General features: G+C 23.6%; 1 protein-coding gene across 3 annotated transcripts in view; it reads right to left on the bottom strand.

Moving 5' to 3' along the window:
- Window positions 1-12,587, bottom strand: part of LOC114130088 (ankyrin repeat and death domain-containing protein 1A-like) — an 80,373-nt gene extending 67,786 nt beyond the window's left edge. For 2 of the 3 annotated variants that reach the window (XM_050203430.1, XM_050203432.1), the window contains exon 1: window positions 12,160-12,587. The gene's annotated coding sequence lies outside the window, so the exon portion shown is untranslated. Of the gene's footprint in view, window positions 1-12,155 lie in introns of all 3 variants that reach the window. The other variant, XM_050203431.1, reaches the window with a different exon arrangement.

Below are 12,587 nucleotides of genomic sequence, written 5' to 3'. Positions count from 1 at the left end.
CGCATACGATGGATTAACATAAAACAAACAAGTCATTCATAGATAAGGTAAGAATTCAAATAGGAAGGAAATATACGTTAGTCATATACTCGTAATATGTATTATATTGAAGGGAATATTCGAATTTATACCACAAGCGTTTTATCCCGTTAGCGAATTAGAACAATACATTTTTTTTTTTTTCATTTGACAGAAAGTATGGAATATTTCAAAACTTCCTGAGTTGAAAAGTTTTTAAAAAAAAGAAAATAACTTTAAATTATTACTTTGCCTAAGTGCAGGTATATCGTTGCCACGTATATACTAGACTTTCATGTACATAAGAAAGCGCTGTATAGGTACCGACCGTATTTCCGGTGGCTCTGGTCGAGAGTGCTCCCAACTGACACACGAATACAAAAAAACTCTTTGGGCACAAATCTTAACCTATTCTTGGAGAACAATTGTAGAGTCAAACACGCGTTTGCTGTATATACATCTCTATATATAATAATGACTGTGTATGCTATTTATCTGTTTGTAAATAAGACATTTCACGCAATAATGGACACACGCACAGAGTTTCAACGGATTTTTATCTTCAATCTGTGTAGATATTTTCAGAGTATAGGTGTATAGATTCGTAAGAATTCCTGTTAGTCTTTATAATTTTTTTTTGGGCATATCAAACTAATGATTTCTGATCAATATTCCTGAAATTACAAGAGCAATATACATCATCTCCCCATTGATGCACTAACAATATTATACTTAAGTTTTGCCAACATAAATTGCACACCTTCGTTTGACGTCATTAAAGATCGAAGCACCATAGATCACGTCCATAAATTATTTATATTACACACAATAATAGCTCACCGCACACGTTCTTAACAAAACCAAACTTTCGTTCTATGATGGTTTCCCTCGAGCGGCACACACACAAAAGAAGCGTTTGAAAAGTATCAGCGCTAACAAGTTTCGTATAGTCCGGTGAATTATTAGAAACGTAAAGTAGACCCTTTTACTCAAATTCTAACAACATGATGTTAACTATGGACCAGCATAGATGTTAAAATATAAATGAAAATTTGTATGGATTAGTTGTACAGATAATGTGTTAAAATATGACATGGAATACAATACATTTAGAAAAATGTTCATTTATATTATGATGTATTAGGAATATATGATTATTGAATCCAATACATTTTTTTACTGGTTTAAAAAAAACTGTAATGGTAAAAAATAAGAAAAGAAAGACGAAACAACATTTATGAAATAAATATTAATATATACCTATCTATTAAATTTTTAACAATAAATTAATTGAAAAGTAAATATTAACTTTTTTGTTTTGAATCATCATAAAATATTCATTGTCCAATGATAATTTTTTAAATATTCACAAAATTAAAAATGTATTTCTCGAAAAGTACTCAAATGATTCAAATACATTTTTTGAACCAAATTTGAATGTAATACTATTGTCATGTCTATTATTTTCACGAAAAAATTATATATATTAACTTATACCTATCAAATAAGGAAATGGAAATATTGGAAACTAATTCAACATTTGTTGTACGATGATAATAAACCACAAACATATACGAACGTAAATAATATAAGATATTATACATTTTTATAGATTAACAATAGAACACGAAAAAACTTAAATCATATTTGGTCCATAAAATTTTGAATGTTAAAGAATTTGTTTTTAACATTTTAAATTTACTCAATTAAACGTAAAATAATAATATATCTTATCGTTTTTTTTTTCGTTTTCTGACAAGACTGAATTTAACAAGTCTATATTCTATTAAGCCTATTATGGTCGTCGTAATAACTGCTCACTTTCAAAAAAGGTCGTAGTTCAAAGTCAAACGTTATTGAAAAACCAAACCGTTTAGCGTTTGATACCCAATACCCATACACTGATATTTATCAATAACGCACATGTTAATCTGAAATCACATTATCATTTAGAACGTCACACCAGTTAATCATATTTTACCAAAATCACAATAATATCATAAGTGACAAAATTAACTTAATAGAATATTTTAAAACACTAAGATGTAAATTTAATATTTATTCTAATACATTATCTACTAATTACTATACATATAATATTTTATCTTATTATTTATAGAATTACTTCTATGACGATTTTATTAATAATAACAATAAATGTTTAATTCTTAACTGTTAATCAAATATGTGTGGTTTTGCAACATCGATCTTTCAACTTTCTCATTTTAACAATAGAAAAATTACATGTGATATTGAACGGTCAAAAATATCTAAAATGTGAGATTTTGAATGATAAGTGTGCAGTTTTGAACGACGCCCATCTATTAAAAATATTAAACTAACTAATCTCGATTCGCTAATTTCATTTTTTTCCCAACTGATTATAATATATCATAGGAATCCATTGCTTATCATCGTTTGTGTAAATGTTATAGTGATTTTTCAAATTTATTTTTCATGAGAGTAATTTATTAAATAAACTAGGTATTGTTTCAATAAATTAATTATAAAATAAAGTTTTTAGGTAATTTAATCTAAATAAAAAAATGTTAATTAAGTTTAATTCAAATAAATAAATTGTACCCAGATTTTTGGTTTTTTTTTTTTAAATACAAACTACTTATTTTAATTTTTATTAACATTTAACTAATAATATCAAATAAATCCACATGTATTAAAACATACGCTATATAATTCATCCACTGAATTATTCTGACCACCACATATTAGTTACATAATTCTTAAGACTAAATCACACATTTATAAATTAGGCTATCGCTTTGCTTTATCTCGATTGTTCTTAACGAAAAAGTTGTATGCCGAATTCGTTCAGAATATGAAATAACTACTATATTATAATGTTTATAATAATGTATCATAATAAAAAATAAAATCTTAAATTTGCATTGTAAATTAATAGTAATCAATAAAATATTTAAGTAAATAACTATTATTGTTGTATCATATACAACACATGTGTACCTATTAACATACATAAACATACCAGTGTATTTAATATCTATAAACGTAAATCAAATTTAAAAAAAAAAAAATACTGCTGTACCAGTATTGTCTATCAATGTATTAAACTGAATAAAATACTCAATTTAAGTCAAAAGTAGTAAATCAATATGCATAATATATATAGTATGTAACAATGCATGGCATCCACTGGTATTTTGTATTTAAATTAAATTAAATTTTTGCTTTTGATTTCTAGTAGTGTGTATTTTTTTCTAATAGAAGGAATGTTCGAAAAGTTTGGAAATTTTCTTACATTGAACTGAAAATTAGACACAAATTTATAGTATGTATCCTGCCATGGTATTTTGAGAAGGTTATTCTTAGAATTTTCAATCATAAACATTTTTCATTAGTTCACAAACTGTTAATACATTAATATTTAATATTAGTAGAATTATAATTCTCAAAAATAATGTAAAATCTATGTAATTGTATAAATATAATGTTATCTATATGGTTTTTATTTACGTTTACATTTTTTAAACGCTAATGATTTATCAATGTTTTGAAACTCGTATAAATTAATAATTAAAATAAAAATAATATCTAAAATCATCCAGTGTATACAATAATATGCAATATATCTACAGACTATATAAATTATTATTTTGTTACTTTATTTTTAATGGATTGAAATAAATATACATCTTAATTCCTATAGGTATTATGAAGTTTTTCTAAAATTCTTTGTTACCTATTATTACGTTTTAAATAATTAAGCGCTCATTCAATTGATTATTTCTTTACCCATTGAACAGTGTATAACACCTAAATACATATAAATATATAATATTTTATAACAACAAAAGTAAATATTATTAAATTTCATTGTAATGTATTTTTAATGTATTTTCTACATTTTAATTCTCTAAAAAAAACTCACGTGCGTATTACAAACGTTCACATATGTAGTCATATGTGTTCAATTCAAATTATAACAATTTTAAAATATTAACAACTCACATACAAATATTAACATGAATAATACCTAAACGATGCCCTAGACGCTACTTTTAAATTTAAATTAATAATAAGTCAACGCTTTGTAATAATAATGTTAACAGTACAAAATTGATTCTACAGAATGCAAAGTTACTATGTTGTCAGTGTTGAAAACATAAACAACATATGAGGTTGTAGCGTCCTCCTAAAAAAGCTATAACTAATGTAAACATAAAATGATAGCATTAAAATATATTATTTTTAAACCATATTCTAATAATTTAAGCCATAAATATACAAAATATCACTAACGTCGCTAAATTTAAATAGTTAATTTAATATTGTAAGAGTGTATTTTTTTTTTGCATCCAGCTAGTTTTATACAATCGTTTTCAAAAGAGTTAACTCACTTTAATACAAAATTATCGAATCTAAAAATGTTAACTGTTTAACGTGAATTTGATAATTATTATGTTACATGGTTGTAAAACAGAAACAACACTCGCGGGGGTGAGATGTTCAAATCAAAAATATGTATTATAATATTATTATTATTTCCCTATTTTTAATATTTTTTAATAATACTTCGTTGATAAATAAAAGCTTTAAAGTATAATTAATTAATATTTACATTAGAATATTGGATTTCTTTCTTAGTTGATTATTAGTTCAATTTAATCATAGCTTATAATACAAACATTATATTTGTCCATACCTATATAACACGATGAGGAATTAAACAATGAAAGAGAGACAATAATATATATATAAAGAGAGAGAGATTAGTGTCCAGCACCTCTCAAGTAATTTTAACTTGTTATTTATTTTAAACAAAATAAATGCGTATTGTCAATGATAAATTCGTGAAGCGGGGTTTTTTTTTTGTTAACTGGAAAGTTTTTCTTTTGAAAAACTTGAGTAAATATCATTCTATGTCCGTTGGGGCTTATAATAACTTTTCGGTACGTGCTCGAGTTTCTTATGAAGCATTTCAGGTTTTCTTTCTACTTTGGCTCAGTTATCAACAAATCGCAAGGTTCCGTCGACGAAAAATATGTCACTACATTGAGAGTATTTTTCATCTGTTAAAAAAAAAACTAAACTAAAGAGAGTAAAACCTAATGTTAGAAATAAATTATCCATAGTTGTATAACTATATAGAGTATTTAAAATAGACTATTATAACTCAACTTCAAAGCTACATAAAATTCAAATATATGCAAACGTAATTATACAAAAAAAAATCGAACAATGATAAATTAAAGCAAATTATTACATTTAACATAACTCAAAAAAAAAAATTATTTGACTAAAATTTAAAATTAACAGTAAATACATACAATAATAAATTATGTTGTTATTCATATGGCTACATTTGAATTTCATAATGACCTATACGTATCAAAAAACTGTATTAAAATAAAAACATACTAATATTATTTACTAGTTATAAATTAAAATATTATTATCTTCATTATTAAAAAGACAATTGACTAGCCTATATATTTCATTTTTTAATTATAGCACTACATGATAATATATATATAGGTGTGCATATATTTATATATTATTATATTAAGCAATTTAAAGTATTATTATTATATTGTAAAAAATGTATTGATTTAAGTAATGCAATATGTTTTTAAAAAAAAATACTCAAAATAACATTTTTTATTTTAATTTTTTACTCTCGGAAAATCTTTTGATTGTTAATTAAGATTGAAGGTTTGTATAAACTTTTAGTAAGTTAAAATATTATAAACATTAATTACTATAGAAACATGAAATATTTAGAGAAGTGAATTACATATTTTCCATTAATATTATCTCATGACATTATGACAAACTTTGCTATGTTTATGACTGAAGATTAAATTACTACAATATAACAGTCAACATTGTTATTAATAATTTAAATATAAACGTTACAATATAGACATAAGTCATCAGGTTAAAGAAAATATAGTATATTAAATTAATGTATAATTGAAAATGTCAACAAGCATCACAATAAACTAAGTCACTTATAACTAGGACATTGGTTCTAGGTATAAATAGAATAATTTTGTTGGTTCTATTTAAAATAAATAATTACAATTTCTAACTAATAATATATTTCTAATCTATTTTTAATTGATTTCCAATTATTACTCTTTTCCATAATAACATTTTCTTAACAATTAAAAATCAATATTGAAAAATAAACTCACTTTAGTATTTGAATACAGAAATATTTCCATTTCCATTTTAAGTGCAACACAAGGTTTAATAATTGACTAAATAATGAATGTAATAATATATAACTAATAATAAATATAATAATCTACAATATAATAATTGTCATTAAAAACAAACAATATATCTATATTCTGTATATAAATATTGTGACTTAATTACTTTAACTAAATAATATATTCTATAAAAAATTTAGTAGTGATAAAATTTGACAAGCATTATTTATTGTCAATCAAAATAACTTTTATTTGCAAAAATAAAAATGAAAATGAGTTACTAATTGGCATTAAAAGTGACTGAAAACTACTCATAAACTTTTAAACACAAACTATGTATAGTAATGTATATATTTATATATACATATATATGTATTATGTATGTATGTGTGTACTATACTGTTAGTACTTATATCAGAAGTATTAAAGTTTATATGTTTATCAAAATAAAAATACCTATATTTAACAACTTTCGACGTTATAACTTTTAAATAGGAAATGAAATACCCATTATCAATCCACCAATATATTGTCAAATAAATTTGAATTATTAAATGTTTAAGTACATAATCATATTATATGTAAATAGCCAACTAGGTTTTATTGAATAGTTTTCGAAGTTATCTTTTAATAAAAAAAAATTATAATTAATTTATAAAATAAAATAATTTCACGGTGACTCTTGTTAGAAAAATATATGTTCATTTATTGTCATATTTATTCAAAAACTAATGAGTTATGTGTTATGATTTAAAAGTATAATTTTCAAATTAAAAAATTATAAAAAGCTTGTTGTACACAAGCAAGCACTGATGGTCAAACTGTGATGAGGGAGAAAGATCGCCAACGACCTATTTTTAAATATTTATAACGATTTATATTATATGCATATTATATATTTATATTATAACGTATTCAATTTTTTTTTTGATTATTTTTTCTAAAAATATAAAAAATCAACTATAGAAAATGTTCACATAATCCTTATGTTATATGGCTATATTTAGTATATTTTTATACACTGTGTAGTACGGTAGTGTGTATAGTATCTTATTATCTAGGCACATACGTAGCAATAAGTCTATTATTATTATTATTGTAGTTTTCTATTCAAAATATACGGTTATTATATTATACGGAAGTTCCCGAAAATTGTTTTTGACTATTTGTCTATCTAATATTAAATTTTTTATAAATTAATTTAAAAAAAAAAGTGTTTTTATCTCACCGTAATATTTTTGGTGGTTTGTTTCATATTTAAATATATATTAGTTGAATATTCAAATATTACATAAAAATCAGCCATACATTCCTCCCCCCCCTCCATGACAAAACTATTTAACCACCACTGTACAAGTAATTTACACAATTTGAAGAATTTAATATTATTATTGTGTGTGATGATGTTTGATAGGCTAATATTTGTGAAAAATATGAAAGTATGGTGCTAAATTGCCTATACAAAGTGCCGTGCTACAGATATAGTATAATAAATTATATCCATGGTGGCCAGACAAATACAAAATTTACCAAAAACTAATTTAGTATATTACAAAATAATCTAAATATTGTTATATTGATTTCAAAGCAACACTACTAAACATAATATATACATATATATCACAACATTTACATTTAATTTTTTAATAAATATATAATAATATACAAATAAATATTTTTATACGTACGAGTACAAGTAATATAGGATATCTAATGAAAAAATACATACATTATTATTAGTATAATATGAGTTATAAAAATGCATAATCATTGAGAAAAAAAAAATTTTATTTTAAATTTTAATATCACTCTATATTTTGTCAATCTTAAATAGAGGATGTGTTTTTATTAATACATCAAATTTATCCACAGTATAAATAATTATACAAGTATTTACAACTTCCAATTTTAAAATTAAAATTTTGAAATATATATATAATATATTTCAATGATTTTAATTGTTATAGCCTTTAGAAGTTTATTCAAACAAACTTAAAATTCTTAAAATGTTTTATAATTATTTTTATTCATTCGATAAATTTTTCACATAATTAATCTTGATGAATATGATTTTTAACAACTAAGGTAACTATTAGTTACAATATTTTAACCATATCATACATTTAAAATGACAAAAACATTAAAAAATTATACTAAGTAGTTTTTATTTTTTTTTAAATGTCAGTCACAACAACCTAAATAATCGATTTAACTTACAAATAAAGTAAAAAAAATTAATCTTAGCTTTAATCCTGATGAAGACGTATTATTATAGTTCAAACTTAATGTTATAAATGCTATTATGAGAAATATTATACTATTATAAACAGTTTTAATGTATAATTTAAATCTATAGCAGTTAAATTGTATTTGATGTGATCAACACCTAATTTTATTTATTAATGATACAAATATAAATTATTGTTTTTATTATACTTCGTATGAAAAAATATATTACTTTTGACAATTTTTTCTTTATTTAAAGCTTACAAAGTCAGTCACAACAAATTAATTCTAATCGTTTTATTAATCAATTTTAAAATATTTAAGGTCAAAGAGACAAAGACATTAGTTTTTTTTATAAATACTGGTATTGACGCTTTTTACACATTGTATTTTATGTTTATTTTTACTCTTTTTTGCTTTTATACATCAAAACACTGACTTAATAGTTTGTTTTACTTCACATTATAATATTTTAATTAAAAAAGTTAATAAGCACCTATGCTAATAAAATTTTAACATGTATCACTAAATAAATTTTACTATATAGGTATTATTATAAAAGTCTTATTTTAACACTAATATAAAAATATAAACTTTTATATTAGTATTATATTCGGCAAAGGTATAGATGTCATTTTCAGAAAACAATGTGTACCTGCCTTCCACTCATAATTTTTATTCCATATAAAAATGTATAAGTTATAAATTATAAATATTATTATAATACAATTTTTTTTTTTTTTCAATAAATATATCATCCAAGTAAAAAATAAAAAATAGTAATGTTTTACAGCAAAACCAGTTACTTATAATAAATAAAAAACGGTTAAGATCTCATATTTTACACACTATTTTGGCTTTCATTAAACGTATTTTTAAAATTTTAAATAGTTAAAGTTTAAAAGCAATTAATATGATAATAATCGGATGATCATTTTTAAATTGAATCCAATTTGTAATATACACATCCACAAAAGATGATCCACTATTAATAAGAGTGTCCATTATTAATAGGTAAAATCACCTCTGGTACATTTATTATTTTTACGAATAATTTAAAAGCATCCACTATTAACAATGTGTCTACTTTTAAGAATTTTCCATGAATAAAGATTGCATTATAATTAGGTGAATAATTGTTAAATCCCAGCTAGAATATCAGAATGCATATTATTTTTTCAATTAATGCATATTCGTTGATGCCATTCTGAATGAATTTCATAAATCCTAATTTATTATTTAATTTATGTATATTTGTTAATATTATACTATTTTAAGCGTTGCTGTTTTTAAAAACACTTTATTGTTTTTATAATATTGTAAACTAATAATTAATTTTATCTTATTTCTTTGTTCCTTTAATTTATTACTAAATTATTATCTATCTTTGTCACATCGTATAAAATGTATCTTCTTGTACACTTTTCTTAAATATTGTTGATTTAAATTTTATGCACACTGTATTCATTATTGATCTACTCGTATGTATTTCTATACCTTTGAAGGTATCACTTAAATCAATGATAAAAATAATAACAATTGTGTGAAAAAACCATGTAAGTAAATTAATAGCGCATGACTCATTGTTATTTAATACATTTTATTTTACAATTTTACCTAATCCCTGCTTCGAATAAACTGTGCACTTTTAATTTCAATGTTACGCGTGCATCCGAATTGCATGCCAAAAAAAAAAAAAAAACATAAATTGGGATGTCCGAATTGCATACCATCTCTTGAAAGGGTCTGTCTGAATTGCATGCCACCTCATCGAGGGTTTTTTCCAAATTGAGTGCAATCAGATTATTAAGTATCAGCAATAGTTTATTTACTATACACTTATTATATTAGGTATAACTTGAACTTTTTTTTTGAACTTTTCTAATTTAACTTACTTTTCCACTGTAAGAACGGGCTTTTGTTACATTTAGTTTAGTATAATAAAGTGAATATATTTTACATTTATACATGATATATTTTAAATAAATAATTACAATAATAATAAAAAATTTAGTCAAATTAAAAAAAAAAAAAAAAATTAAAATAATAATCTACAATTTGGTCCAATTTACGAAATAAATAATTATAATAATAATATAAAATTTATTTGGATGTCGGCAACACAATATTTGATAAATTTTCTACAAATGAAATTCTACTAATTTCATTATTTTGAAGTTGCGTCATCACTGAACTTATAAATTTTTCTTTTTCCAATATTTATAGACATTTATTATTTAAATTTGAACTACACATTTTTATATTTATTTATCACATTGTACTTGTTTTAAAACATCAATTAAACATAAATTAGAAAAGTTCAAAAAAAAGTTTAAGTTATACCTAATATAACAAGTGTATAATAAATAAGCTATTGCTGATACACGGCATGCAATTCGGACAAACCCCTCTATGAGATGGCATGCAATTTGAACAACTCCCTTTATGAGGTGGCGTGGAATTCGGACAGACCCCTTTAAGAGATCGCATGCAATTTGGACAATTTTTTTTTTTTTTGGCATGGAATTTGGACGCAGCCCAATGTTACTTCTCTTATAATCTTTTGTTGTTCAGATATCTTATTTAATATCGGTTTTCCTTTTAATATTATGTATTTACATGTAAAATGTAGATACATTTACGTAGGCACATTTAATTTCAATATTATAATAAGCAATTAGCATAACTACTTCTTTATTTAAAAATTTAATTAGTATTATCTTATGAAGCTTTTTTTTCAAATAAGTATTTGCTTAACTTTAAATATTCAAAAAAATATAGTTATATATAAACTAATATTTAATTAATTAAACGTATATCATTTATTTTGTACATGAAAAACTTGTTCTACCATTTTATCAATAATATTTCTTTAAAAATCTGAACAATATTTTCGGTTTGTTTGCTATATATTATTAAACGATATTCTAACATATAAAAACTCTTAGTTATGGATTTTATATTAAAATACTAAGGTGTCAACAAAACTACCACCTTTAACTGTTTACTTTTTTGTACGGAGTTGGTTGTATAATTTGTTTTAATGTTGAATGCTTTCTAAACTTTTATATTAATACAACTGTAAATGCAATGAAACAACTTAATTTTCTTAAATTGTGTACGTTATTTTATTTTATTGGTTATTTTTGAACGTATTATTTTAAAATGTGTACGTTTTTTATAAAGAACTATATGTTATTTAATGCGTTCCTATAGTTCATTATAATATTATGATCTATTGTTCACAAACTCTATTCAAATTCTACTGCTTGATTATTTATCAATAAGTCGTAACAAATTATAAAACTTCATACTATAATTTTTTTACATCCTGACTACAAAAAATAAAAAAAACAAACAAACAATGGTCTGTGTGATTAATATGCACATATCAATCACATTTACTTCAATTTACCATAAAAGTGCACTGATAATTCCGTTTGAAAAATCAACAAGCACTTACATGGGAGAAAAAGGGGCAACAATAGTTTACTCGTAAATATACTAACACAATTATTATAATTATAACGATGACTATGATAATCGGTCGTACCTAAATGGTGTTAAATACATTTTCTACAAACAAATTGTTGAGAACAGTCTTGTTTGTGCAACACCATACTTCCATGCGTTTGAATAATCGATCAAACAAAATCCGTCACACGTGTTTCCGTATGCCGTATGGTATAATAAATATTGAATGTACAAACTCACTCACTTGGGTCTGGCGGCGATCCCGGTATCTGTCGACAGCGTGATGTTGATCCTGCACGGTTTATGTAAATAATGTATTTTTTGGACACTCAGTTAAATTTATGTAAACGCGTACGCATGTATATTATCAAACAAATTTACGCGAAACACAGTTGTCGGCAATAATAATAATTAACAACGACGCCGGGTTCGAATTATTATTACATGAGCTCATCAAGTGTGAGCGATCGTTTCAAACGTGATTTATAATTTATTTATTTATTTTTTTTAATGAATTTTCCTTAGGGTTTTTGTTTTGTAGACGACCACGAGTATATACGAAATATATTGAAATTCTGCGAACTGTATAACGGGTATATTTACGTACTTGTATAACGGTGATGGTGGTGACGACTGCGGCGGATATTCGTCGCGGGCACACTAGTGGTGTGC

Source organism: Aphis gossypii, chromosome 3 (genome assembly GCF_020184175.1).
Source record: "Aphis gossypii isolate Hap1 chromosome 3, ASM2018417v2, whole genome shotgun sequence".
Classification (NCBI taxonomy): domain Eukaryota; kingdom Metazoa; phylum Arthropoda; class Insecta; order Hemiptera; family Aphididae; genus Aphis; species Aphis gossypii.
This window is presented reverse-complemented; position numbering and strand designations above follow the sequence as displayed.